At 40.9% G+C, this 27,986-nt stretch overlaps 1 pseudogene; it reads left to right on the top strand.

Moving 5' to 3' along the window:
* Positions 1 to 84: 84 nt before the first annotated feature.
* On the top strand, positions 85 to 23,806 carry LOC136318373 (histone-lysine N-methyltransferase PRDM9-like; annotated as a pseudogene).
* The last annotated feature ends 4,180 nt before the right edge of the window (positions 23,807 to 27,986 follow it).

Here is a 27,986-nt window from a genome sequence, read left to right as displayed (position 1 = left end):
TTTGTTTCTCCCCAGGCCTCAGAGCCCCTCTAACTGCTTTTATGGTTTACCACTTGCAGGATACCAAAACCCCAGCGGTGGACACTGAGGACTCGCATGAACAATGGACTAGGAGGCAACAAGGTGAGGGGCCACAGGCATGGTGCTGCCCTTTTGGAACTGACAATGGTCAGGTCCCAGTGTTTCAACAGCTAACAAGGGACAGAGCTTGCATTTAGCAAACAAGCGCGATGGAAACAGTGCATTGTGCAGTAAGGGGCGATTTGCTACACTGCTTCCATGTGTAAATAATGACACATATTTATAGATCTGTTAATGAGCAGGAATGGTATAGAAGTATAAAATTAGCACACAAGAAATAACATTCAGAGCACTTGCCATCACAAGAGGAGGAGGAAGGTGTCTGGCGGATGAGCAGTGCTCCAGAACAGGGCTGTCTGTGTAGTGCCGGCCACATTGCACATGGGAAAGGATTAAACATGGTGATTAAGGCAGCTGGGGTTGTGAGCCAGGGACCATTGTATCAGGCCCTGTGTCAGCCATCTCTTCAATGTGTCTGGAAAACACTAAAAATTGTGTAAAAGAAAATCATTTGTAGATTTCAGTTCCTCTGAGTCCTCTAGAAAGGCTAGCAAGTATGGCCTAGGTATGTGGGGTGGACTTTGGATAGGCCTGGATATAAATTACTAAATTCAGAGTGAATTTAACACTGGAGATTTGGGCAAATCTTACAAATTTTCTGAGCTCTTGAATACTAATATGTAAGGTAAAGTTGAATTCAATTTATTTATTTGCATATGTATTTGCCGGTGTCCAGCCCCGGGGGGGGGGATTCAGGGGTTCCACAGGAGGAGATGGTGTCGGCAAAAATGGAGTGAGAGAGCTGAATTCTTTTCTTTCTCTTTATTCTCTGGTTAGCATTTACTTCCAGGCATCTCTGTCAAATGCTAGTACAGCTTCTTTTTTATACACACACCAAGTTACAATTACATGGTATTAATCATTGCTTCTGTTTCACTATGTTTACATGTTTCCAGATAACAGTTAATTTATATCTATAAACTACAAATCAGGTGGCAAATTATTCAAAGTACAATTAAAAAATAACTTGAATAGCGATAACATCGGTGAAAGCTTTTAAAGGATTAGTACTAACTAATAACTCAACTTTACTGTTGTTGTGAGTCAAGGGGCAGAGAGAGATTAACAGACAAAATCATTAGGGAGTAACAAAGGACCACCACTTGCTCAGGCAAATGGCCTTGAGTTTATGCAGTGTCCTGACTTTTCTCACAAGCTTGCCCATAAAGAAATTGACATATCATTAAGAGTAACTTTTACTTAAAGATATATAGAGTGCACTCGCAAGATAGCTTAGTAGCAACATAATTTCAGAAGACATTAATTGCTATTGCTTCTATGGAAGCCCCCCCATACCTCTCATTAACTGAAGAAAGAATTTTTGGGAAAGTATATAAATCTCATGAGTGTCTCACTGAGAAAGCCCAGCAACTGCCTTCAGTCATAAAACAATTCTCTTAGCAAAACATTCTTTTCTTGCTGACTGCATTCCCATCCCAAGCCATGCAACGGGCCATTCCATAACACCTTACCTAAGATTCTATTGTCTAGTTAAACTTTATTTATTCACTATATTCACACACTAGTAAATTCTAACTATATTCTTCTTAGAGTGTTCCACTATTTGCAGATCAAATAAGCAAAAAGAAAGGAAAGTTTCTCTACTCTTATCACATGAAAAGGCTAGGGAGGAAAAATGATGAATTAAGTGAAGGCTGAAAGGTTCTCTGTGCACAGCCACTGCCTTCTACCCATTCACAAGTCACAATCTTTTCTTTCTAACATGATTAAGAAGAAATTCTCCTACAAACTTAACCCTTTACGAGGGATATCATAGCCAGCCTCTTATGTTTATGAGCCCAGTTCAAGGGGCTTACAGGCTTTTCTGTGGAACTTACACCTTCTGTCTCATTTCCAAAGAAATTACTACAAATCTACAGGGAAAGCACGGTACTATTATCCCTGTGCCACAAATAATAGCACACACCCAGAAAAGGGGGGATATAAGGCCAGATTAATTCAAAAAGTCAAAGGGGGAAGTATCGTTGTGCCTATTCTTTTTGCGGTGACTTTGTCACCCCGCAGCCATTGGTCTTCTCTGCTGTGACTTTGTCAATCAGCAGTTTTTGATCTTCTTCTGCTGTGACCTTGTCAGCCAGCAGTTGTGGGTCTTCTCCTGCTGTGACCTTGTCAGCCAGCAGTTGTGGGTCTTCTGCTGCTGTGACCTTGTCAGCCAGCAGTCGTTGATCGGCTCCCGACATGTATTTGTTTATATGTTAGGTAAGGTGAGGGGAGATAGTGAGGCTGACTCTCATGCACTCTTACAAGGATCGACCTGGTAACCCCAATTTCTGAATACTAAGCTGTTTTTTTTTTGTTTTTTTTTTGTACTTTTCCGAAGCTGGAAACGGGGAGAGACAGTCAGACAGACTCCCGCATGCGCCCGACCGGGATCCACCCGTTATGCCCACCAGGGGGCGATGCTCTGCCCACCAGGGGGCAATGCTTTGCCCTTCCAGGGCGTCACTCTGCTGTGACCAGAGCCACTTCAGCTCCTGTGGCAGAGGCCAAGGAGCCATCCCCAGTGCCCGGGCCATCTTTCCTCCAATAGAACCTTGGCTGCGGGAGAGGAAGAGAGAGACAGAGAGGAAGGAGGGGGGGTGGAGAAGCAAATGGGCACTTCTCCTATGTGCCCTGGCCGGGAGTCAAACCCGAGTCCTCTGCACGCCAGGCTGACGCTCTACCGCTGAACCAACCGACCAGGGCACTGAGCTGGTTTTTAGTACCTCAGAATGATGTGCTCCAGCTAACCGAGGTTTCTCAGATCCCAGGGCCAATGCTAGAAACAATTGAGCTGCTGCCTGCAGAAAAGAAAGAAGGAGATGGAGGGGTGGAGAAGGAGATGGTTGCTTCTCTTATGTACCCTGACCGGAATCACACCCGGGACATACAATGGGTACTCAATCTACTGAGCCACAGTCTAGGGCAGGGGTCCCCAAACTATGGCCCGCGGGCCACATGTGGCCTCCTGAGGCCATTTATCTGGCCCCCGCCACACTACTGGAAGGGGCACCTCTTTCATTAGTGGTCATTCGCATCCTGTGCTCCTGGAGTCCTGTATGTGGCAGCATCGCTCACGTACAGTACTACTTCCAGTGATGCGGGACGCATGCGTCACGGCTCCGGAAGCATGTCATATCACTTGTTACGGCTAGCAGTGACAAATATGGAACCGGACATTAGCCATCTTATTAGCCAAAAGCAGGCCCATAGTTCCCATTGAAATACTGGTCAGTTTGATGATTTAAATTTACTTGTTCTTTATTTTAAATATTGTATTTGTTCCAGTTTTGTTTTTTTACTTTTAAAATAAGATATGTGCAGTGTGCATAAGGATTTGTTCATAGTTTTTTTATAGTCCAGCCCTCCAACGGTCTGAGGGACAGTGAACTGGCCCCCTGTGTAAAAGTTTAGGGACCCCTGGTCTAGGGTGTAAATTCAATATAAAAAACTGACACTTTCATGTTGTCCAATAAATACACCCCTGATATTAGCGACCATACCCTGTTGGTGTTGTATACTAGGCCGTTCCTCAATATCTTACAAATAGTGTGTCCTAAATATATAGTTTATGAATAACTAAAAGTTGGGAAATTAAACCTCATAATGAGAAGATCTAGAAACAAAATTTAAATTGACCATCTGTAGTCAGTGTAGACCCCTGGTGTAGAGGCTTACTATTATAGAGAATTTCTGTGCCAATAGTTGACAAAAGAAAATATAAGAGTATAAAAAGGATGAATGAGCCCTGGCCGGTTGGCTCAGTGGTACAGTGTCGGCCTGGCGTGTGGGGGACCCGGGTTTGATTCCCGGCCAGGGCACATAGGTGAAGCACCCATTTGCTTCTCCATCCCCACCCCCTGCTTCCTCTCTGTCTCTCTCTTCCCCTCCTGCAGCCAAGGCTCCATAGGAGCAAGGATGGCCCGGGCGCTGGGGATGGCTCCTTGGCCTCTGCCCCAGGTGCTAGAGTGGCTCTGGTCATGGCAGAGCAACACCCTGGAGGGGCAGAGCATTGCCCCCTGGTGGGCAGAGCGTTGCCCCTGGTGGGTGTGCTGGGTGAATCCTGGTCGGGCGCATGCGGGAGTCTGTCTGACTGTCTCTCCTCGTTTCCAGCTTCAGAAAAATACAAAAAAAAAAAGGATGAATGATAATTTGATGGGAGGACATTATGTGTTTTTTGACAACATAGGGACTAACACTCCAGACTCCACCAAATTCACTCTTCTCCAACTTAGAACTCAAGAGAAAGGAGACTGAAGTAAAGATGTATAGCCTACGAGAAAGAAAAGGCCAAGTGCACCAAGAGGTCAGCGAGCCCCAGGACGATGACTACATCTGTAAGTGACACTCACAAAGCATGTTATCTATTCATGCAGTAATTTTATCTAATCATTTGGTCATGAGAGAATTCTGTTCCCCAATGGATCTACACTACAGAATTGAGGCTCAATGATGTGAGTGCCTACACTCTCTCTGAAGCGCTATATGTCCAGGAACATGCACTAAACCTTCCCTAATCCCTGTTGCTCTCACCCCCAGATTGTGAAACTGTCAGAACTTCTTCATTGACAGTTGTGCCATGCACGGGCCTCCTACATTTGTAAAAGACAGTGCAGTGGATAAGGAACATCTGAACAACGCAGCCCTCACTCTGCCCCTTGTGTTGAGAATCAGACCATCGGGCATTCCTGAAGCTGGTCTTGGAGTGCGGAATGAGGCATCTGCTCTGCCAGTGGGTCTGCACTTTGGCCCTTATAAGGGCCAGATCACAGAAGGTGAAGAGGCAGGCAACAACGGATACTCCTGGCTGGTGAGAAGTATTTAACTCTTCCCTTGTCTTGTGAATTTCCACATCCCTCCCATAGCTTGGTGAGACCTGACTTTCTACATACTAGGACATGGATGGAGACAATCTGTTTAGCTCTGCATACAGAGTCAATTTTGCAGACCATGGAGCTCCTGTTGAGGATCACAGGTTAAGTGGGAGCAATGTGGCACAGACACAAAGGAATTCCTCCTTGCAGCCCTAAGTGGACAGGTCAACTCAGATGTAATGAGTAAAGAAAGTATCATGTGGTAATGAGTGGCAATGCATGGAAGCTGAAAGAGCTTTGTTGAGAGTAGAGATATTACCTCCACATCCAAAAAAATGCCTTTATATTTTCTTCCTGAAATGCAGATCACCAAAGGAAGAAACTGCCATGAATATGTGGATGGGAAGGATGAATCCTGGGCCAACTGGATGAGGTAAGGCCAAGAAGTTTCGGGGAGTCACGGAGAACACTCATCCCTCTTAGGCCCGTACATCTTTCCTTCTCATTATGCCACCCTCAGTGGTCTCCCTCAATCCTCTGTTTCTCTTTTTTCTCCTCTTACTCTTTCAAAGCAAGAGGTATTTAGATGAAAAAAGAGATAATAATATAGCATATGTCCTCAAAATATAAATCTCTATGCTAGACAAAATTAGGCAATGGAAAAAAATTTTGAGAGCCTAGATTACACTTTAGTTGATCTAATAAACATTATTTAAGCAAGACTTTACTATATTTCAGCTTAGAGGAAGGTATTCATTATTAAAACATTTTATATAATCCATCTTCTTTTTTTTTTTTAAATGAATTTTTTTATTTTAATTTTATTTTATTTATTCATTTTAGAGAGGAGAGAGACAGAGAGAGAGAGAAAGACAGAGAGAGACAGGGGGAGGAGCTGGAAGCATCAACTCCCATATGTGCCTTGACCAGGCAAGCCCAGGGTTTCGAACTGGCGACCTCAGCATTTCCAGGTCGACGCTTTATCCACTGCACCACCACAGGTCAAGCTATAATCCATCTTCTTATGGAGGACGAATTGCAGACAGAGTAAAACAATTGATTTCAAAAATGTTTATAATTTTCCTATTTGAGAAGTGCACAGTGCCAGGATACTGAAACCAAGGATAGCCTAGAACTGTGAGGGCAGCAAATTATCCCTGCCTCACTTCTAACTAGAACTGAGTTCTGAAGCCTGCAGAGCAATGATTATTCGCCACTTTCCTAGGGGCACTTTTATCAGAGGCTACAGAATGTGAATAAGCTATTATTGTTCTGAATGATTTTGCTAAGATAAAGAGACCTCCAAGTTCTGATCAGTTGGCTCAGCGGTAGAGCATCAGCCCAATCATGGAAGTCCAGGGTTTGATTCCCAGCCAGGACACACAGAAGTGCTCATCTGCTTCTCTACCATTCCTCCCCTCCTTCATCTCTATCTTTCTCTTTCCTTCCCTCAGCCTAGGCTATATTGGAGCAATGTTGGGCTGAGCACTGAGGATGGCTCAATAGCCTCTGCCTCAGGTGCTAGAATGGCTTCAGTAGCAGCTGCACAATGCTGAGATAGGCTGAGTGTCTCCCCCTGGTGGACATTCCAGGTGGATCCTGGTTGGTTGCATGCAGGAGTTTGTCTATCTGCCTCCCCATTTCTCAATTTGGTGGTGCAGGGGGACCTCCAGGTGTTTTTGGGAACCTGAGTGAGGCATCAAATGCTACCTAAATAAAATGTGTGAAGAATGGAGAAAGGCCTCTCAAAAAAGATGAACTTAGGCTGAGTATTGAATGATGTGAACTTAATCAAGTATCAAGTTCTGTGATATAAATAGAACCTGAGTTAGTTTAGAGAATTTAGAGGTCACTGGGTTTTATGGCATATCAGGCTGGAGGTTACATCTAAAATTGGGTTTGGAAAATGGTATTAGGCAGGATGAGCACCGGAAGCAAGACCTGGAGATAGAAAGTTGTATGACATTGTGACAGGCTCAGACATTGAACAGAAGGTTCTCCGGGAGCACTGTGGGAGTGGGTGACATCAGAGCCCGAGAGTCAGGTTCAGAGCTGGACATGAATCTGAGAGGTAGTAGAAACTCATCATCTGTGGGTTTTCTTTTCTCTCACCTGCCTCAATCTTAGGTATGTAAACTGTGCCCTGGATGATGAAGAGCAGAACCTGGTGGCCTTTCAGTATCGCAGGCAGATTTTCTATCAAACTTGCCAGCTCATCAAGACAGACTGTGAGTTGCTAGTCTGGTACGGTGATGAGTATGGCCAGAAGCTTGGCATCAAGTGGGGCAGCAAGCAGAAGAGAGAGCTCTCAGCAGCTAGAGGTGGGCACAACCATTCTTCAAAATGGAAAGAAAAAACGGAACTCACCTTAGAAATGTTCATGGTATACTCTAAAGTCAGTAAGATTTTGAATCAGATGGTCCAGAAATTAAGGATTCATTTCATATGCCTTTGATACTTAGGAGAAAATTTTAAATTTATTTTGTTTTTTTTAATTTTTTCTTCTTTTTATTTTAATTTAGTTAATTGTATTTACATAGATTCTAGGAAGACCCTGAATGCATCTCCCCTCCCCCCATTCCCCTCAACATCTCCCTCCCTCCTTTCCTTCAGGTTTATCCCATCCTATCATCCCCTTTCCCTCTGTCCTCTTTTCCTCTGGTTCCTTTGATTCCTCCTCTGTCTCTATTCCATTCCTCAGTTCACAGTATTCCTTGGATTCCTCAAATGAATGAGGTCATATGATATTTTTCTTTCCCTGCCTGGCTTATTTCACTCAACACAATAGTTTCCAGGTCCCTCCATATTGTTGCAAAAGGTAATATTTCCTTCTTTTTCATAGCCCCATAGTATTCCATTGTGTATATGTACCACTGCTTTTTAATCCACTCGTAAACTGATGAACACTTGGGCTGTTTCCAGATCTTTGATATTCTGAACAATGCTGCCATAAATGTGGGGGTGCTTTTTTTTTCAGTCGGTGATATGGTGTCCTTGGGATATATTCTTATAAGTGGGATGGCTAGGTCAAAGGGCAGTTCCATTTCTAATTTTTTGAGGAAACTCCATACTGTTTTTTTCCACAGTGGCTGCACAAGTCTGCATTCCCACCAGCAGTGCAGGAGGATGCCCCTTTCTCCATATCTTTGCCAGCTCCTATCGTGTGTTGTTTTGTTAACGAGCGCCATTCTGACTGGTGTGAAGTGGTATCTCATTGTGGATTTAAATTGCATTTCTTTAATGATTAGTGATGTTGAACATTTCTTTTATTTGTCTATTGGCCATCTGTATGTCCTCTTTGGAAAAGTGTATATTTATTTCTTGTGCCCATTTTTTGATTGGATATTCTTTGTCTTTCTTTTTTTTTCTTTTTTTTTTCTTTTTCTTTTTCTGAAGCTGGAAACGGGGAGAAACAGTCAGACAGACTCCTGCATGCGCCCGACCGGGATCCACCCGGCACGCCCACCAGGGGTGATGCTCTTCCCACTGGGGGCGATGCTCTGCCCCTCTGGGGCATCGCTCTGCTTCAATTAGAGCCACTCTAGCACCTAAGGCAGAGGCCAAGGAGCCATCCCCAGTGCCCGGGTCATCTTTGCTCCAATGGAGCCTTGGCTGCGGGAGGGGAAGAGAGAGACAGAGAGGAAGGAGGGGGCTGGAGAAGCAAATGGGCGCTTCTCCTATGTGCACTGGCGGAAATTGAACCCGGGTCCCCCGCACACCAGGCCGACGCTTTACCGTTGAGCCTGTTTGTCTTTCTGTGTTGAGTTTTACAAGTTGTTTATAAATTTTGCTTATTAATTCCTTATCAGATGTATTGTCGAATATGTTCTCCCAGTGTGTAGTTTCTTTTTATTCTGTTCATATTGTCTTTAGCTGTGCAAAAGCATTTTAATTTGATATAGTCCCATTTGTTTATCCTGTCTTTCATTTTATTTGCCTGTGGAGATAAATCAGCAAAGATATTGCTATAATAGATGTCAGTGAGCTTACTGCCTAAGTTTTCTTCTAGGATACTTACGGTTTCACAATTTACATTTAAGTCCTTTATTCATTTTGAGTTTATTTTTGTGAATGGGGTAAGTTGGTGGTCTAGTTTTATTTTTTTACAAGTAGCTGTCCAGTTTTCCCAATACCATTTGTTAAAGAGACTGTCTTTACTCCACTGTATGCTCTTACCTCCTTTGTCAAATATCAGTTGTGCATAAAAATGTGGGTTTATTTTTGAGTTCTCAGTTCTCTTCTTTTGATCGATATGACTGTTCTAATGCCAGTACCAAGCTGTTTTGGGTACAGTGGCCTTGTAGTATAACTTGATATCAGAAAGTGTGATACCTCCCACTTTATTCTTCTTTTTCAAGATTGCTGAGGCTATTTTTGTTCTTTTTTAGTCCCATATAAATTTTTGGAATATGTGTTCTATATCTTTGAAGTATGTCGATGGTATTTTAATTGGTATTGCATTGAATTTTTAAATTGCTTTGGGTAATATAGACATTTTAATGATGTTTATTCTTCCTAACCATGAGCATAGTATATGCTTCCACTTGTTTGTGTCTTTCTTGATTTCTTTTATCAATGTTTTATAATTTTCCGAGTACAAATATTTAACCTCCTTGGTTAAATTTACTCCTAGGTACTTTAGTTTTTTGGTTATGATAGTGAAGGGGATTGTTTTCTTACTTTCTCTTTATGACAGTTTATTGTTCATGTATAAAAATGCCTCTGATTTATGAGTATTGATTTTATATCCTGCCATCTTGCTGAATTCATTTATTAGGTCCAGTCGTTTTTTGACTGAGACTAGGTTTTTCTATATACAGTATCATATCATCTTCCAATAATGATAGTGTTACTTCTTTTCCAATTTGGAAGCCTTTTATTTCTTCTTGTTGTCTGATTGCTGTAGCTAGGGCTTCCAGTACTATGTTGAATAAGAGTTGTGAAAGGGGGCACCCCTGCCTTGTTCCTGATTTTAGGGGAATTGCTTTTAATTTTTGTCCATTAATTATAATGTTGGCTGTGGGTTTGTCAGAAATGGCCTTTATCGTATTGAGGTATGTTCCCTGTATTCCCACTTTGCTAAGAGTTTTGATCATAAATGGGTGTTGGATTTCATCAAATGCTTTTTCTGCATTAATTAAAATTATCATGTGGTTTTTCTCCTTCCTTTTTTTAATGTGGTGAATCACATTAATTGATTTAAGAATGTTGTACCATGCTTGCCTGCCCAGAATAAATCCCACTTGATCATGATGTACAATTTTTTTCAGTATTGCTGGATCTGGTTTGCTAATATTTTATTGAGGATTTTAGCATCTAAATTCATCAGGTATATTGGCCTATAATTTTCTTTCTTTGTTTTGTCTTTGCCTGGTTTTGGAATCAGAATTATGCTCGCCTCATAAAAGAAACTTAGAAGTGTTTCTTCCTCCTGAATTTTTTGAAATAGCTTGAGAAGGATAGGAGTTATTTTTTCTTTGAATATTTGGTATAACTCACAAGTGAAGCCATCAGGCCCAGGAGTTTTGTTTTTTCAGAGCTGTTTGATAACTAATTTGATCTTTTTTGTTGTAATCAGTGTTTTTATGTTCTCTAATTCTTCCAGATTGATTTTTAGATGATTATATGTTTCAAGGAATTTGTCCATTTTACCTAGGTGGTTTAATATTTTGGCATACAGTTCTACATAGTGTTTCCTTAAAATATTTTATATTTCTGTTGTGTCAGTTGTTATTTCTACACTCTCATTTCTAATTTTATTTATTTGAGTTTTCTCTCTTCCTTTCTTGGTGAGTCTTGTTAAAGGTTCATCAATCTTGTTTATCCTTTCAAAGAACCAGGTCTTGGTTTCATTGATCCTCTATATTGTTTCTGTACCTTCTATGTCATTTATTTCTGCTCTGATCTTTATTATTTTCTTCCTTTTACTACCTCTGGGCCTTACTTGCTCTTCTTTTTCTAGTTCTTTTAGATGAAGGGTAAGGTGGTTTATTTAAGCTTTTGCAAGCTTCTTAAGGAATGCCTGTAGTGCTGTGAACTTCCCTCTCAGGACTGATTTGGCTGGGTCCTATAAATTCTGAGTTGTTGTTTGTTCATTATCATTTGTTTCTAGGAATTTTTTTTTTTTTGCATTTTTCTGAAGCTGGAAACAGGGAGAGACAGTCAGACAGACTCCCGCATGCGCCCGACCGGGATCCACCCGGCACGCCCACCAGGGGTGATGCTCTGCCCATCCTGGGCGTCGCCATGTTGCGACCAGAGCCACTCTAGTGCCTGAGACAGAGGCCACAGAGCCAACCCCAGCGCCCGGGCCATCTTTGCTCCAATGGAGCCTTGGCTGCAGGAGGGGAAGAGAGAGACAGAGAGGAAGGCGCGGCGGAGGGGTGGAGAAGCAAATGGGCGCTTCTCCGGTGTGCCCTGGCTGGGAATCGAACCCGGGTTCTCCACATGCTAGGCTGACGCTCTACCGCTGAGCCAACCGGCCAGGGCTCTAGGAATTTTTTTATTTGTTCTTTGATTTCATTGTTAACCCATTCGTTACTTAATAACATGCTATTTAGTTTCCATGTGTTTGAGTATTTTTCAGTTTTTCTGCTGTGGTTGATTTCTAGTTTCATAGCATTGTGATCAGAGAAAATGCTTGATATGATTTCAATGTTCTTAAATCTGTTGAGACTGCTTTTGTGTCCTAACATGTGGTCTATTGTAGAGAATGTACCATGAGCACTTGAAAAGAATGTATATTCTGCTGCCTTAGGGTGAAAGGTTCTAAAGATATGTATTACATCAAGTTGATCTAGTGTGTCCTTTAAGTCTGCTGTTTCTTTGTTAATTTTCTTTCTTGAGGATCTATCTAGTGATGTTAGTGGGTTATTGAAATCTCCTACTATTATAGCATTGCTGTTGATCTTGCCCTTTATATCCATCAAAGTCTGCTTTATATACTTAGGTGCTCCTATTTAAATATATATTTTTTATTATTATTTTTTATTTATTCATTTTAGAGAGGAGAGGGGGAGAGAGGGAGAGAGAGAGAGAGAGACAGAGAGAGACAGAGAGAGAGAGAGAGAAACGGAGGAGGAGCTGGAAGCATCAACTCCCATATGTGCCTTGACCAGGCAAGCCCAGGATTTCAAACCGGCAACCTCAGCATTTCCAGGTCGACACTTTATGCACTGCGCCACCACAGTTCAGGTTTAGGTGCTCCTATTTAGATGCATAGATATTTATTATGGTTATATCTTCCTGTTGGATTGCTCCCTTTATCATTATGTAGTGACTTTCTTCATCTATTACTATAGTCTTTGTTTTAAAGTCCATTTTGTCTGATATTAGTATTGCTACCCCAGTTTTTTTTCATTTCCATTTGCATGAAATATTTTTTTTATCCCTTTAACTTCAGTCTATGTGCATCTTTTGTTTTAAGGTGTGTCTCTTGTAGACAGCATATGTACAGGTTCCTTTTTCTTATCCATGCAGCTATCCTATGTCTTTTTTTTTTTTTGAATTGTGATTCTTTTTTATTAAATTTAATGCAGTGACATTGATAAATCAGGGTACATATGTTGAGGGAAAATATCTCTAGATTATTTTGACATTTGATTGTGCTATATACCCCTCCTCCAAAGTTAAATTGTATTCTGTCACCTTCTATTTGGTTTTCTTTGTGCCCCTCCCCTCCCCTCACCCCTCTCTCCTTCTCCACCCCATCCCCCCTCCCCCAACCTCCTGCCCCTGTTGCCATCACATTCTTGTTCATGTCTCTGAGTTTCATTTTTATGTCCCTTCTATGTATGGATTCATCTTAGTTTTCTTTTTTTTCTGATTTACTTATTTCACTCCGTATAATGTTGTCAAGGTCCATTCATGTTATTGTAAATGATCCGATGTCATCATTTCTTATGGCTGAGTAGTATTACATAGTATATATGTACCAAAGCTTTTTAATCCACTCGTCCTCTGACGGACACTTGGGCTGTTTCCAGATCTTCGCTATTGTGAACAATACTGCCACAAACATACGGCTGTATTTCTCCTTTTCGAGCCGTTCTATGGTGTCCTTGGGGTATATTCCTAAAAGTGGGATAGCTGGGTCAAAACGCAGTTCGATTTTCAGATTTTTGTGGAATCTCCATACTGTTTTCCACAGTGGCTGCACCAGTGTACATTCCCACCAGCAGTGCAGGAGGGTTCCCATTTCTCCACATCCTCGCCAGCACTTATTCTGTGTTGTTTTGTTGATAAGCGCCATTCTGACTGGTGTGAGGTGATATCTCATTGTGGTTTTAATTTGCATTTCTCTAATGATTAGTGATGTTGAGCATTTTTTCATATGCCTATTGGCCATCTGTATGTCCTCTTTGGAGAAGTGTCTATTCATCTCTTCTGACCATTTTTGGATTGGGTTGTTTGTCTTCCTGGTGTTGAGTTTTACAAGTTCTTTTTTTTTTTTTTAAGTTTTATTTTGCAAGTGTGTGTGATTCTTTTATTTAATTTTATTTATTCATTTTAGAGAGGAGAGGCAGAGAGGAGAGAGAGACAGAGAGAGAAGGGGGGAGGAGCTGGAAGCATCAACTCCCATATGTGCCTTGACCAGGCAAGCCCAGGGTTTCAAACCGCCGACCTCAGCATTTCCAGGTCGACGCTTTATCCACTGTGCCACCACAGGTCAGGCGAGTTTTACAAGTTCTTTATAAATTTTGGTTATTAACCCCTTATCAGACGTATTGTCAAATATGTTCTCCCACTGTGTAGTTTGTCTTTTTATTCTGTTCTTGTTGTCTTTAGCTGTGCAAAAGCTTTTTAGTTTGATATAGTCCCATTTGTTTATCCTGTCTTTTATTTCACTTCCCCGTGGAGATAAATCAGCAAATATATTGCTCCGAGAGATGTCGCAGAGCTTACTGCCTATGTTTTCTTCTAAGATGCTTATGGTTTCACGGCCTACATTTAAGTCTTTTATCCATTTTGAGTTTATTTTTGTGAGTGGTGTAAGCTGGTGATCTAGTTTCATTTTTTTGCAGGTAGCTGTCCAATTTTCCCAACACCATTTGTTAAAGAGGCTGTCTTTACTCCATTGTATTTCCTTATCTCCTTTGTTAAATATCAGTTGTCCATAGAACTATGGGTTTATTTCTGGGTTCTCTGTTCTGTTCCATTGATCTATATGCCTGTTCTTATGCCAGTACCAGGCTGTTTTGAGTACAACGGCCTTGTAGTATAACTTGATATCAGGAAGTGTGATACCTCCCACTTTATTCTTCTTTTTTAAGATTGCTGAGGCTATTCGTGTCCTCCTTTGGTTCCATATAAATTTTTGGAATATGTGTTCTATATCTTTGAAGTATGTCATTGGTATTTTAATTGGTATTGCATTGAATTTATAGATTGCTTTGGGTAATATAGACATTTTAATGATATTTATTCTTCCTAACCATGAACACGGTATATGCTTCCACTTGTTTGTATCTTCCTTGATTTCTTTTATCAATGCTTTGTAATTTTTCGAGTACAAATCTTTAGTCTCCTTGGTTAAGTTTACTCCTAGGTACTTTATTTTTTTGGTTGTAATTGTGAAGGGGATTGTTTTTTTAATTTCTCTTTCTGACTGTTCATTGTTGGTGTATAAAAATGCTTCTTATTTCTGAGTATTGATTTTATATCCTGCCACTTTGCTGAATTTATTTACCAGGTCCAGTAGCTTTTTGACTGAGACTTTAGGGTTTTCTATATACAATATCATATCATCTGCAAATAATGATAGTTTTACTTCTTCTTTTCCAACTTGAATGCCTTTTATTTCTTCTTCTTGTCTGATTGCTGTGGCTAGGACTTCCAGGACTATGTTAAATAAGAGTGGTGAAAGGGGGCACCCCTGCCTTGTTCCTGATCTTAAGGGGATTGCTTTTAATTTTTGCCCATTGAGTATGATGTTGGCTGTGGGTTTCTCATAGATGGCTTTTATCATGTTGAGGTATGTTCCCTGTATTCCCACTTTGCTGAGAGTTTTGATCATGAATGGGTGCTGGATTTTATCAAATGCTTTTTCTGCATCTATTGAAATTATCATATGGTTTTTCTCCTTCTTTTTGTTTATGTGATAAATCACATTGATTGATTTACGAATATTGTACCAGCCTTGCCTCCCCAGAATAAATCCCACTTGACCATGGTGTATGATTTTTTCCATATATTGTTGGATCTGGTTTGCTAATATTTTGTTGAGGATTTTAGCATCTATATTCATCAGAGATATTGGCCTATAATTTTCTTTCTTTGTGTTGTCTTTGCCTGGTTTTGGAATCAGAATTATGCTCGCCTCATAAAAGGAGCTTGGAAGTCTTCCTTCCTCTTGAATTTTTTGAAATAGTTTGAGAAGGATAGGAGTTAATTCTTCTTTGAATAGTTGGTAGAATTCCGTTGTGAAGCCATCAGGCCCTGGACTTTTCTTTGTTGGGAGTTTTTTTGATAACTGTTTCGATCTCATTTGGTGTAATCGGTCTGTTTAGGTTTTCTGATTCTTCCAGATTGATTTTTGGAAGATTGTATGTTTCAAGGAATTTGTCCATGTCATCTAGGTTGTCTAGTTTTTGGCATACAGTTCTTCATAGTATTTTCTTACAATACTTTTTATTTCTGTTGTGTCAGTTGTTATTTCTCCTCTCATTTCTAATTTTATTTATTTGAGTTCTCTCTGTCTTTTTCTTGGTGAGTCTACTTAAAGGTTCATCAATCATGTTTACCTTTTCAAAGAACCAGCTCCTAGTTTCATTGATCCTCTGTATTGTTTCTTTAGCCTCTATGTCATTTATTTCTGCTCTGATCTTTATTATTTCCTTCCTTCTACTACATTTGGGCTTTACTTGCTGTTCTTTTTCTAATTCTTTTAGATGCAAGGTTAAGTTGTTTATTTGAGCTTTTTCTAGCTTCTGAAAGTGTTCCTGTATTGCTATGAACTTCCCTCTCAGCACTGCTTTTGCTGTGTCCCATAAATTTTGAGTTGTTGTATGCTCATTGTCATTCGTTTCTAGGAATTTTTTTATTTCTTCTTTGATCTCATTCTTAACTCATTCATTATTTAACACCCTGCTATTTAGTTTCCATGTGTTTGAGAATTTTTGAACTTTTCTGCTGTGATTCATTTCTAGTTTCATGCCGCTGTGATCGGAGAAAGTGCTTGATATGATTTCAGTCTTCTTAAATTTGTTGAGAGCACTTTTGTGCCCTAACATGTGGTCTATCCCAAAGAATGTACCATGAGCACTTGAAAAGAATGTATATGCTGCTGCTTTAGGGTGAAACGATCTGAAGATATCTATTAAATCGAGTTGATCTAGTGTTTCCAATAAGTCTGCTGTTTCTTTGTTAATTTTCTTTCTTGAGGATCTATCTAGTGATGTTAGTGGGGTATTGAAATCCCCTACTATTATAGTATTGCTGTTGATCTCGCCCTTTAAATCCATCAAAGTCTGCTTTATATATTTGGGTGCTCCTATATTAGGTGCATAGATATTTATAATAGTTATATCTTTCTGTTGAATTACTCCCTTTATCATTATGTAGTGGCCTTCTTTATCTCTTACTATATCCTTTGTTTTAAAGTCCAATTTGTCTGATATAAGTATTGCTACCCCAGCTTTTTTTTAAGTTCCGTTTGCATGAAATGTTTTTTTCCATCCTTTTACCTTCAATCTATGTGTGTCTTTTGTTCTAAGGTGTGTCTCTTGTAGACAACATATGTATGGGTCCTGTTTTCTTATCCACGCAGCTACCCTATATCTTTTGATTGGATCATTTAATCCATTTACATTTAAAGTTATTATTGATATGTAGTTGTTTATTACCATTTTCTTCTTTAAAGGTGTATTCCTTTTTTTGCTGTATTCTTTTCCAACTTTGATCTGTTTACAACAGGCCCCTTAACATTTCTTGTAGCTTTGGTTTGGTTGTAATGAATTCCATGAGTTGTTTTTTGTCTTGGAAGCTTTTTATATCTCCTTCAATTTTAAACGATAACCTTGCTGGATAAAGTAGTCTTGGTTGTAGGTTCTTGTTCTGCATTACTTTGAATATTTCTTGCCATTCCCTTCTGGCCTCAAGTGTTTCTGTTGAGAAGTCGGATGTCATCCTTATGGGGGCTCCTTTGTAGGTGATAACTTTTTTCTCTTGCAGCTTTTAATATTTTCTCTTTATCGCTTAGCTTTGGTATTTTAATTAGGATGTGTCTTGGTGTAGGTTTCTTTGGGTTTTTCTTTAATGGAGTTCTCTGTGCTTCTTGGACTTTTAAGAGTTTCTCTTGCATTAATTTTGGGAAGTTTTCAGTTATGATATGATTGAACAAAGTCTTTATCCCTTGTTCTTTTTTTCTTCTTCAGGAACCCCTATGATGCCAATGTTATTTCTCTTCATGTTGTCACAGAGCTCTCTAAGTGTATCCTCTGACTTTTTGAGTCTCTTTTTTCTTTTTTTCTCTGCTTTCATGCCTTCATTCCAGTTGTCCTCCAACTCGCTGATTCGATCCTCAGCTGAATCCATCCTGTTTTTAATTCCTTCCATTGTGGTCTTTATTTCTGATATTGTATTTGTCATCTCTGACTGATTCTTTTTTAATATTTTAATATCCTTTTTTATACTTGCTATTTCTTTATTTAGGTTTTCAAACTGCCCCTCCATTGTTCTAAGATTCCTAAGCATCCTTACAATCATTATTTTGAACTCCGCATCTGGAAGTTTGATTATTTCCATATCACTCAGCTCATCTCTCAAAGGTGTCTCTTGTGGTTTCATTTGGGTTGCACTCCTTTGTCTTCTCATAATGGTTTTTTATTTGTAGAGTTGGTTGAGTCTAGGCTTGGTGTTGTCTGCCTCCAGTTTTCAGTTGTGTTATTTCTAGGTCTTCTTGGGTTGGTATCAGCTATTATTTGTAATCCACTTTCAGATTTGGGCAGCTTTGAAGTCTTGATTTGTTTGTTTTCTTAACAGGTGATAGTCTTGTTAACTGATCTCAGCAGGGGGCTTCCTTGAAACTGTAACCAGGAATGGTGTGGGTGTAACCTGAGACGCTGAAGGTCTCTTCCAGCAACTAATCTCATTGGAGGCAGGGTTTTTTCTCAGCTTTAGTAGGGGGAGGTGTATCTCAGATCTCCATGGAGACCTGAGTTACTGCCCCTCATCCCCACTTCTTGTTTTCATCTGTGTCTTGTTTGGCTGATTGGAGCTGGATAGATGTCTGGAGATCTCTGATTCAGAAGCACTTCAGATCTGTTTTGTGAAAGGTTCAGTCCCTCCCCCAGCTATGGCCGCCTCCAGCATGAATGTGTCAGCTTTTTTATTTTGTTTCTTGCATACCTTATCCCCTCACAGTCTGTCCCTCTCCTTGTCCTTTCCACTTGGAAGATAAGCTGGTCTTTTCAACCCACCTTGCTCCCTGGTCACCAGGGAAGTGGCTGTGAGCAGTAGTTTCTGCTTTTTTTACTGTGTGAAATCCTCTCTGGGCTCTCAGCCTCACCCCCCCTTCTGTTCCTGTAAGCAGAGGCGATTCAGGCACTCCTTACCAGGATTATTGTGGCTTCCTCTTTGCTCTTTGGTTTTTGAGAGCTGTTCTTGCAGTTCAGTGTTGGTTTTTCATGCTGATTTTTCCTAAATTGATTTGTATTCCACTTTGGTGTTGAGAACTGGGCCTCTGAGCGTCCGCCTACTCCGCTGCCATCTTTATCTCCCCCCCCCTTTTTTTTTGTATATTTCTGAAGCTGGAAACGGGGAGAGACAGACAGACTCCCGCATGCGTCTGACCGGGATCCACCCGGCACGCCCACCAGGGGCAATGCTCTGCCCACAAGGGGCAATGCTCTGCCCACCAGGGGGCAATGCTCTTCCCCTCTGGGGCATCACTCTGCCACGACCAGCACCACTCTAGTGCCTGGGGCAGAGGCCAAGAAGCCATCCCCAGCACCCAGGCCATCATTGCTCCAATGGAGCCTTGGCTGCAGGAGTGGAAGAGAGAGACAGAGAGGAAGGGGGGGTGGAGAAGCAAATGGGCACTTCTCCTATGTGCCCTGGCTGGGAATTGAACCCAGGTCCCCTGCATGCCAGGCTGACGCTCTACCACTGAGGCAATTGGCCAGGGCCTATCCTATGTCTTTTGATTGAATCATTTAATCCTTCTTCATTTAAGGTTATTATTGCTATGTAGTTGTTTATTGCCATTTTATTTTTTAAAGCTGAAATTTTCTTTTGCTCTTTTCTTTTCCCACTTTGATCTGTTTACAACAGACCCCTTAACATTTCCTGCAGCACAGGTTTGGTTGTAATGAATTCCTTGAGTTTTTTTTTTTGTTTGTTTGTTTGTTTTCTTTATTCGGTCTGGGAAGCTTTTTATTTCTTCTTCAATTTTAAATGATAGTCTTGTTGGATAAAGTAGTCTTGGTTGTAGTCTCTTGTTCTGCATTACTTTGAATATTTCCTGCCATTCCTATCTGGTGTCAAATAGTTCTGTTGAGAAGTTGGATTTTATTCTTATGGAGGCTCCTTTGTAGGTTATAGTTTTTTTTTCTTTAGCAGCTTTTAATATTTTTCTCATTTTCGCTTAGCTTTGGTATTTTAATTATGATGTGTCTTGGTCTAGGTCTTTTGGGGTTTCTCTTTAATGCAGTTCTCTGTGATTTTTGAACTTGTGAAATTTTTCTTGCATCAATTTAGGAAGATTTTTAGCTATGACTTTGTTGAATACAGTTTCTACCCTTTTTCTTTCTCTTCTTCTTTATGAACCCCTATAATGCGGATGTTATTTCTCTTCATGTTATCACAGAGCTCTCTTAGAGTTACCTCAGACTTTTTGAGTCTCTTCTTTCTGCTCTGCTTCCATGCCTTTATTTATCATGTGTTCTAACTTGCTGATTCAATCCTTAGCTTCATCCATTCTGCTTTTAGTTTCTTTTATTGTGGTCTTTATTTCTGATATTGTATTTTTCACCTTTGACTAATTTTTAAAAAATATTTCAGTGTCCTTTTTTATACTTGCTATCTCTTTCTTTAGGTGTTTGTAATGACTATCCATTGTTGTTCTAAGATTCTTAGCATCCTAACAATCATTATTCTAAACTCTGTATCCAGAAGTTTGGTTATTTCCATATCACACAATTTCTTTTTTTTTTATTGTATTTATTTTTAATGGGGTGACATCAGTAAATCAAGATACATATATTCAAAGATAATATGTCCAGGTTATCTTAAAGTTCAATTATGTTGCATACCCATCACCCAAAGTCAGATTGTCCTGTCACCCTCTATCTAGTTCTCTTTGTGCCCCTCCCCCTCCCCCTTCCCTCTTCCTCTCCCCCCTCCACCCATAACCACCACACTCTTATCAATGTCTCTTGGTCTCACTTTTATGTCCCATCTATGTATGGAAAAATGCAGTTCCTGGTTTTTTCTGATTTACTTATTTCACTCCGTATAATGTTGTCAAGATCCCACCATTTTGCTATAAATGATCCGATGTCATCATTTCTTATGGCTGAGTAGTATTCCATAGTGTATATGTGCCACATCTTCTTTATCCAGTCATCTATTTTTGGGCTTTTTGGTTGTTTCCATGTCCTGGCCACTGTGAACAATGCTGCAATGAACATGGGGCTGCATGTGTCTTTACAAGTCAATGTTTCTGAGTACAATTTCTTTTCTGGAGATTTCTCTTGTGGTTTTATTTGGATTGCACTTTTCTGTCTTCTCATTATGTCTGTGTGTTTGGCTGTGTTGTTTGTAGGGTTGTTTGAGTCTAGGTTTGGTGTTGTTGGCCTCCAACTTTTATTTGTGTTCTTCCTAAATCTTCTTGGGTTGTTATCAGCTGTCTTTTGTAATCCACTGTCAGGTTTGGCTTTTCTAGTCCAGCCATTTTGAAGTCTTGATTTGTTTGTTTTCTTTTGAGTTATCTCAGTGGTAATCTTGTTTACTGATCTCAGCAATGGGCTTATTTGAAACTATCCAGGAATGTGGTGGATGTAACCTGAGACTCTGAAAGCTTGATCTGCCAGTTACTCTCTCTGGGGTCAGGGTGTTTTCTCAGGTTCAGTAGGAGAGGTGTATCTCAGATCTCTATAATGATCTGGGTTTCTGCCCCTCCTCTCCACTTATTGTTTTCAGCTTTGTCTTCTTGCGTTGATTGCAGCTGGAGAGATATCTTGAGATGGGTGACCCAGAACCACTTGTTTTGTGTTATGTGGAAGGATAAACCCCTCCCCCAGCTACAGCCTACTCCAGCACTGGATGAGTCAGCTTCTCAGGTCCTCCCATGCACTTCTCTGCCAGTCTCTGTCTGTCACTCTCCCCCCTTTCCTTTTGAAAGGTAAGCCAGCCCTTTCAACACACCTCGGTACCAGGCAAGTGGCTGTGAGCTATATTTACTACTCTTTTCCTTGGAATGAGAACCCTTCTGTGCTCTCAGCCTCACAATCCCTTTGTTCCCTTAAGCAGGGGAGACTCACCATTTCTTGGTACTCCCTACCAGGCACAGTGTGGCTTGTTCTGTGCTCCTTAGTTTTTAGAGCTGTTCTTGTAGTCCAGATTTGGTTTTTCACACTGATCTTAAATTAATTTGTAATCCAGTTTGGTGGTGTGAGCTGGGAGTCTTTGCATTTGCCTACTTTGCTGCCAACTTCAGGTCTCTCTAGGACAAATATTTCTTGATAAGCCAAACATTTCCTAAGCCTTTTTGATTCTGTTTGTTCACTGCTCCTGTCATTCCCCAGGCACCAGGTGAAATAAAAAATTGCCATTAGCCGGCCCTGGCCGGTTGGCTCAGCAGTAGAGCGTCGGCCTGGTGTGTGGGGGACCCGGGTTTGATTCCCGGCCAGGGCACATAGGAGAAGCGCCCATTTGCTTCTCCACACCCTCCCCCTCTTTCCTCTCTGTCTCTCTCTTCCCCTCCCGCAGCCAAGGCTCAATTGAAGCAAAGATGGCCTGGGTGCTGGGATGGCTCCTTGGCCTCTGCCCCAGGAGCTAGAGTGGCTCTGGTCGCCGCAGAGCGACACCCCAGAGGGGCAGAGCATTGCCCCCTGGTGGGCAGAGCGTCGCCCCTGGTGGGCATGCCGGGTGGATCCCAGTTGGGCGCATGCGGGAGTCTGTCTGACTGTCTCTGCCCGTTTCCAGCTTCAGAAAAATACAAAAAAAAATTGCCATTAACCAATTAGCAAAAAACATGATATCCTATTAACACCACACTAACCTTAATTTCCTATGATGATAAAAAAAATTAAAAATTTTTACTTCTTTTAAGTAAGAGGAAGGGAGATAGATTCCTTAATGTACCCCAACCAGGATCCACCCAGCAACCCAAGTCTGAGGTTTATGCTCAGACTAGCTGAGTTATCCTCAGTGCTTGAGTTCAACACTTGAACCAACTAAACTATTGAGCTGGTGATCGAACCAATGAATCCACTGGCTGTGGGAGGGGATGAGAGAGAGAAGGGGAAGAGAAGCAGATAGTTTCTTTTCATTTGTGCCCTGACCGGATTTTGAACCTGGGATGTCCACATGCCGGGCCAACACTTTATCCACTGGGAAAACTAGCATGGGCCTGTTTTCTGAGGGCCACCTCTGTCTAGCATATAGGGTAACAGCAGAGGTCCAATAGATGCCCAGAAGACTTGGATGCAGTGCTATGATCCCAACTGAGATACTGGAAACCTTCCTGAGTGAGCTAGGATGATGGTGCTCTTCTTTGCTATAGGGTGGCTTGTTCTTTTAAGTTTTGCTTTGATAATTTTTGGAGAATACAGTTCAGTGGGAATCCTCTCAGAGATTACTTTATCTCCAAGTGAGAATGGATTATGGATTAGCTGGAGAGGAATGAATTTTGGGCATGTAAGAAGTACAATTGGGGGACCTGGCTGGTTAGCTCAGTTGGTTAGAGCTCCAACCTGTAATACCAAGGTTGAGCCCTGGTCAGGGCACATATAAGAAATGACCAATGACTGCATATCTAGGTAGAACAATGAATAAATGCCTCTTTTTCTCTTTTTTTTTTTGGTCTTCTTCTTCTCCTCTCCCTCTTATTCTTCTTCTTTCTTCTCTTCTTTTTGTCCTCAAAGAGAAATAAATTTTTAAAAAGTATGGCTAGGAAAATATTTTGAAAAAAACTTTTCATTGTATATTATATGGGCTGACACTGAATAAAATCAAGTATGAATATTTGATGTGAAGCTTGAGGAAAAACATATTGTCAGTTTATCATCTCTCAGAAACTATGATAAAAGTAATTTCTAGTTGGGGTCAGTGGTCTTTATAAAGAACTGTGCTAAAAGCTACATGTATAAAGGAAAGGTCAGCATTGTTCCAACCACAGAAGGGGTGAAACAGTCCCTGATGCTACTTGACAGTCCCTCATCTGGCAATGCATAGAAAGGACCCTTGATATTGGCTTTCTGAATTTCTAAAGAAGATATAGAACATAAACAAGAAAAGAGAAAACAGACTATAAAAAAACACTTTGTGGGAGACAGAGATTAGATTTTCAACTTCATAAAAATTGCTCCTGGGACAGGTCTAAACAAAACACATGACCCAGGCAGCCTTATAAACATCTGTCCTGACCAAAATTTTCTCTTTCAGCAGAACCACAGCCAGAGATACACCCATGTTCTTCTTTCTCTCTGGCCTTCTCAAGTCAGAAATTCCTCAATCAACATGTGGAATGCAATCACCCCTCTGATATTCTCCCAGGAACATCTACAAGAAAACCCCTCCAGATTCCTACCCAGAGGATGCAATTCAGCAGCAGCAACATACTGATACACACAACGAGGATGGCAAAGCTGAAGGTCAAAAGTCAAAGAGAAGCAGAAACATTTTATTAAAAAAAACAGGCCAAGGAGAATTTCAAGGGTCTTTTTCAAACTTACCAAAGGACACATGGGAAGCTCTAGTGAGCAAGAGAGAATGATACAGAAAGCACTGATATGAGGCCAAAACAGGAATTCAGTGGACACAGAAAAACTGTCTGTGAGAGTAGTAATGTCAACAAATGTAGCTATCAAGCATGGAGATTGTCAGCAAGGCTTTGATAATGGGTCACATCTTCTCAAAAACCAGAGAACACACTCAGGGGACAAGAACTACATTTGCACGGAGTGTGAGCCAGGCTTTACAAAAGAGACAGACCTCCTCAGACACCAGAGGACACACTCATGCAAGAAGCCCAATGTTTGCAGGGAGTATGAACAACTCTTTTCCCTGAAGTCACATCTCACACTGCAGAGAACACACCCAGGGGAGAAGCCCTATGTTTCAGGGAGTGTGAACAACGCTTTTCACAGAAGTCAATTCTCTTCAGACACCAGAGGATACACTCAGGGGAGAAGCCCTATGTTTGCAGGGAGTGTGAGCGATGCTTTACAGAAAAGTCAGATCTCATCACACACCAGAGAAAACACTCAGGGGAGAAGCCCTATGTTTGCAGGGAGTGTGAGCGAGAATTTTCAAAGAAGTCAACTCTCCTAAGGCACCAGAGAATACACTCAGAGGAGAAGCCCTATGTTTGCAGGGAGTGTGAGCGAGGCTTTACACAAAAATCAAATCTCATCATGCACCAGGGAACACACTCAGGGGAGAAGCTTTATGTTTGCAGGGAGTGTGAGTAAGGCTTTTCATTAAAATCAGCTCTCCTCTCACACCAGAGAATACACTCAGGGGAGAAGCCCTATGTTTGCAGGGAGTGTGAGCAAGGCTTTTCACTAAAATCAACTCTCCTCTCACACCAGGAAACACACTCAGGAGAGAAGCTCTATGTTTGCAGGGAATGTGAGCGAGGATTTTTTAAAGAAGTCAGCTCTCGTAAGGCACCAGAGAATACACTCAGGGGAAAAGCCCTATGTTTGCAGAGAGTGTGAGAGAGGCTTTACACAAAAATCACATCTCATCACGCACCAGAAAACACACTCAGGGGAGAAGCCCTATGTTTGCAGGGGGTGTGAACGATGCTTTTTACAGAAGTCCAGTCTATTCAGACACTAGAGGATACACTCAGGGAGAAGCCTTATGTTTGCAGGGAGTGTGAGTGAGGATTTTCAAAAAAGTCAACTTTCCTAAGGCACCAGAGAATACACTCAATGGGAGAAGCCCTATGTTTGCAGGAAGTGTGAGCGACACTTTACACAAAAGTCAGATCTTGTCACGCACTAGAAAACACACTCAGGGGAGAGGCCCTATGTTTGCAGGGAGTGTGAGCAAGGATTTTCAAAGAAGTCAACTCTCCTCAGACAACAGAGGACACACTCAAGGGAGAAGCCCTTTGTTTGCAAGGAGAGTGAGTGAATCATTAGCAGTAAATTGTGTCTCCATATTCATAGCTCTTACACAGGTAATACCCCAGCTCTTAGGGGAATTCATAGGAAGTTTACTGACCCCATACCCTCATTAGATTGTAATTAGTGCAGAAGTAACTAGTTAAACAACTTCACTTTCATGGCAAAAGATGAGATGGACAAATAGTTCCTTAAGTGATAGGGGAATGTCAACACCCATATTCTTCTGTTCTCTCAGCTCCTGTTCTAATAAATTTTCATAAAACTATGATGCCCATATACCTCATTCTTTCCCTCCCCATCACTGAAAGCAAAGAGTTCCCAGAGGGCCATAGAGCACTCACACTGTCAAGCACAGAAACTCAACCCCTAAAATACGTAGAAATCTGAAGTCTATTTACATAGATTACTTCTCAGGGAGAGGGATTTGAGACAGACTCACCAGGGAAAGTGATTTCCTTCACTCCAGGAAAGTGCAGGCTTCTCTCCTAGTAGGCTCACCACCCTCCTCCCTTGGCTTTTCTTGGCTCCTGTCCTGGTTTTCTCTGACCTCTGTAGTCTCTGGTGAAAACCAGGAAGAAATATGTACATGTGCATATCTGTGTCCCTGGCTCAGACGGGGCAGCTAGTCTCACTCACTCTCTCCTCACTGTTTCTTCAGAGTGAGAATCTCATGGTATACACTACATGGAGTCCAGATCTTTCCATAGTGGGTTTCAATCTTGGCTCTGCCTTCACCAGCTTTGTGATCTAAGGCAAGATTCTCAACTTCTCTGTGCCTGTTTTTTAATCTATAAAATGGGAATGATGCCTGACCAAGCAGTGGTGCAGTGCATTGGAATGGGATGGAAATGACCCAGGTTTAAAACACCAAGGTTGCTGGCATGAGCATAGGCTCACCAGCTTGAGTGCAGGGTTGCATACCTGAGCATGAAATCATAGACATGACATTATGGTCACTGTCTTGAAGATCAATGTTGCTGTTATGAGCAAAAAGTCACTTGTTCTGCTTTAGTCTCCGGTTCGATGCACATAAGAGAGAAATCAATGAACAACTAAGGTGCTCTTACAAAGAATTAATGCTTCTTATCTCATTTCCTTCCTGTTTGTCACTATCTGTTCCTTTCTCTGTCTCTCTAAAATAATTTTTGGTTTTCTGTCTCCACACTCTAACATAGATGAAATAAATAAAATGACTAAACTCTCAAGATCAAGGCATATATGAAAGTTGATGCTTTCTGCTCTTCCCTCTTTTTTCTCTATCTCTCTCCACTCTAAAATAAATGTTAAAAATAAATAAATAAAATAGAAATTGCTACACGACCAGTCTGCAGGATTGGAGAACTTCCAAACTTTTGGAGTCATTTTCGCTCAAATAAACTTAAAAACTTTCAGTTTTCATGTTTCATATTTTGAGAAGACCAAGTACCTAAACTTGTAAAAATAAGCTCTGCATAATATATAATTAGAAAATGGCAAATTCAGACTACTATATTATGGCACTCACATCTGATAGAACTGCTAAAGTTTAAATATGACAGTACCAATGTTCTCATGCATTCATTAATTCTTAGATGTCCCCTGACTAAGGATTCAGCCTATAACTTTGGTGTATCAGAATGACGCTCTTAACTAACTAAGCTACCTGGCCAGGGCATAACCATAGATTTCATCCAACTCTCATTTAAAGATAGAAAACACCTCTTTCAGAACCAATAGATTACCACAAAAAAAGAAAACCAGTAGATAGAAAACCTACTTAACATAAGCCAGTAAATGCATCAACTGAGAAAGGAGGGGCAGGCCTCCTCTTCACTGAGGATAAAAAACAAGAAAAATGCAAGAGAAGGGAGCCTGCATGGGTAACTGTGTCAGACAGTTCTAGATTAGCTACTTTCTATAATTTTCTGAAAAGGTGCCTGGGACCATTTGCTACACAGAGCAAGGAAGATAAAACTTATCTGAAAACCCCTTTTTCTTTTATTAAAAGCATTTAAGAAACCATGTTTACATACCTTAATTAAAAATTTCAACACTTATCTTCTGATTTCACCTGAATTCACCCTCTCATCCTGGAGTCATGAGAGTTTCATATACCTCTAGACCAGGGGTCTCAAACTTGTAGCCCGCCAATTTTGTGTGGCCCGCAGACTAATCCATGAAGTTCAAAATATTTTGGATAAAATTAAGTAAGCCTAGGGGCCTACTTGTATTTTTTATTTCTCTAGCATCCTAGCTGGATATTAGCTTAGTTAACAGCAGTTGTGATGCGAACTACAGTTTCTGGTCGTTTTATTTTTTTTAATTTTTATTACTGTTAATGGGATGACATTAATAATTCAGGGTACATATATTCAAAGAAAACATGTCTAGGTTATCTTGTCATTAAATTATGTTGCATACCCCTCGCCCAGAGTCAGATTGCCCTCCGTCTCCCTCTAGTTTTCTCTGCGCCCCTCCCCTCCCCCTAAATCTCTCCCTCCCTCCCTCCTCTTTCCTCCCTCCCCCCACCCCTGGTAACCACCACACTCTTGTCCATGTCTCTTAGTATCGTTTTTATGTTCCACCAATGTATAGAATCATGTAGTTCTTGTTATTTTCTGATTTACTTATTTCACTCCGTATAATGTTATCAAAATCCCACCATTTTGCTGTAAATGATCTAATGTCATCATTTTTTATGGCTGAGTAGTATTCCATAGTGTATATGTGCCAAATCTTTATCCAATCTTCT

This window comes from Saccopteryx bilineata, unplaced genomic scaffold, assembly GCF_036850765.1.
Source record: "Saccopteryx bilineata isolate mSacBil1 unplaced genomic scaffold, mSacBil1_pri_phased_curated manual_scaffold_88, whole genome shotgun sequence".
NCBI lineage: Eukaryota > Metazoa > Chordata > Mammalia > Chiroptera > Emballonuridae > Saccopteryx > Saccopteryx bilineata.
This window is presented reverse-complemented; position numbering and strand designations above follow the sequence as displayed.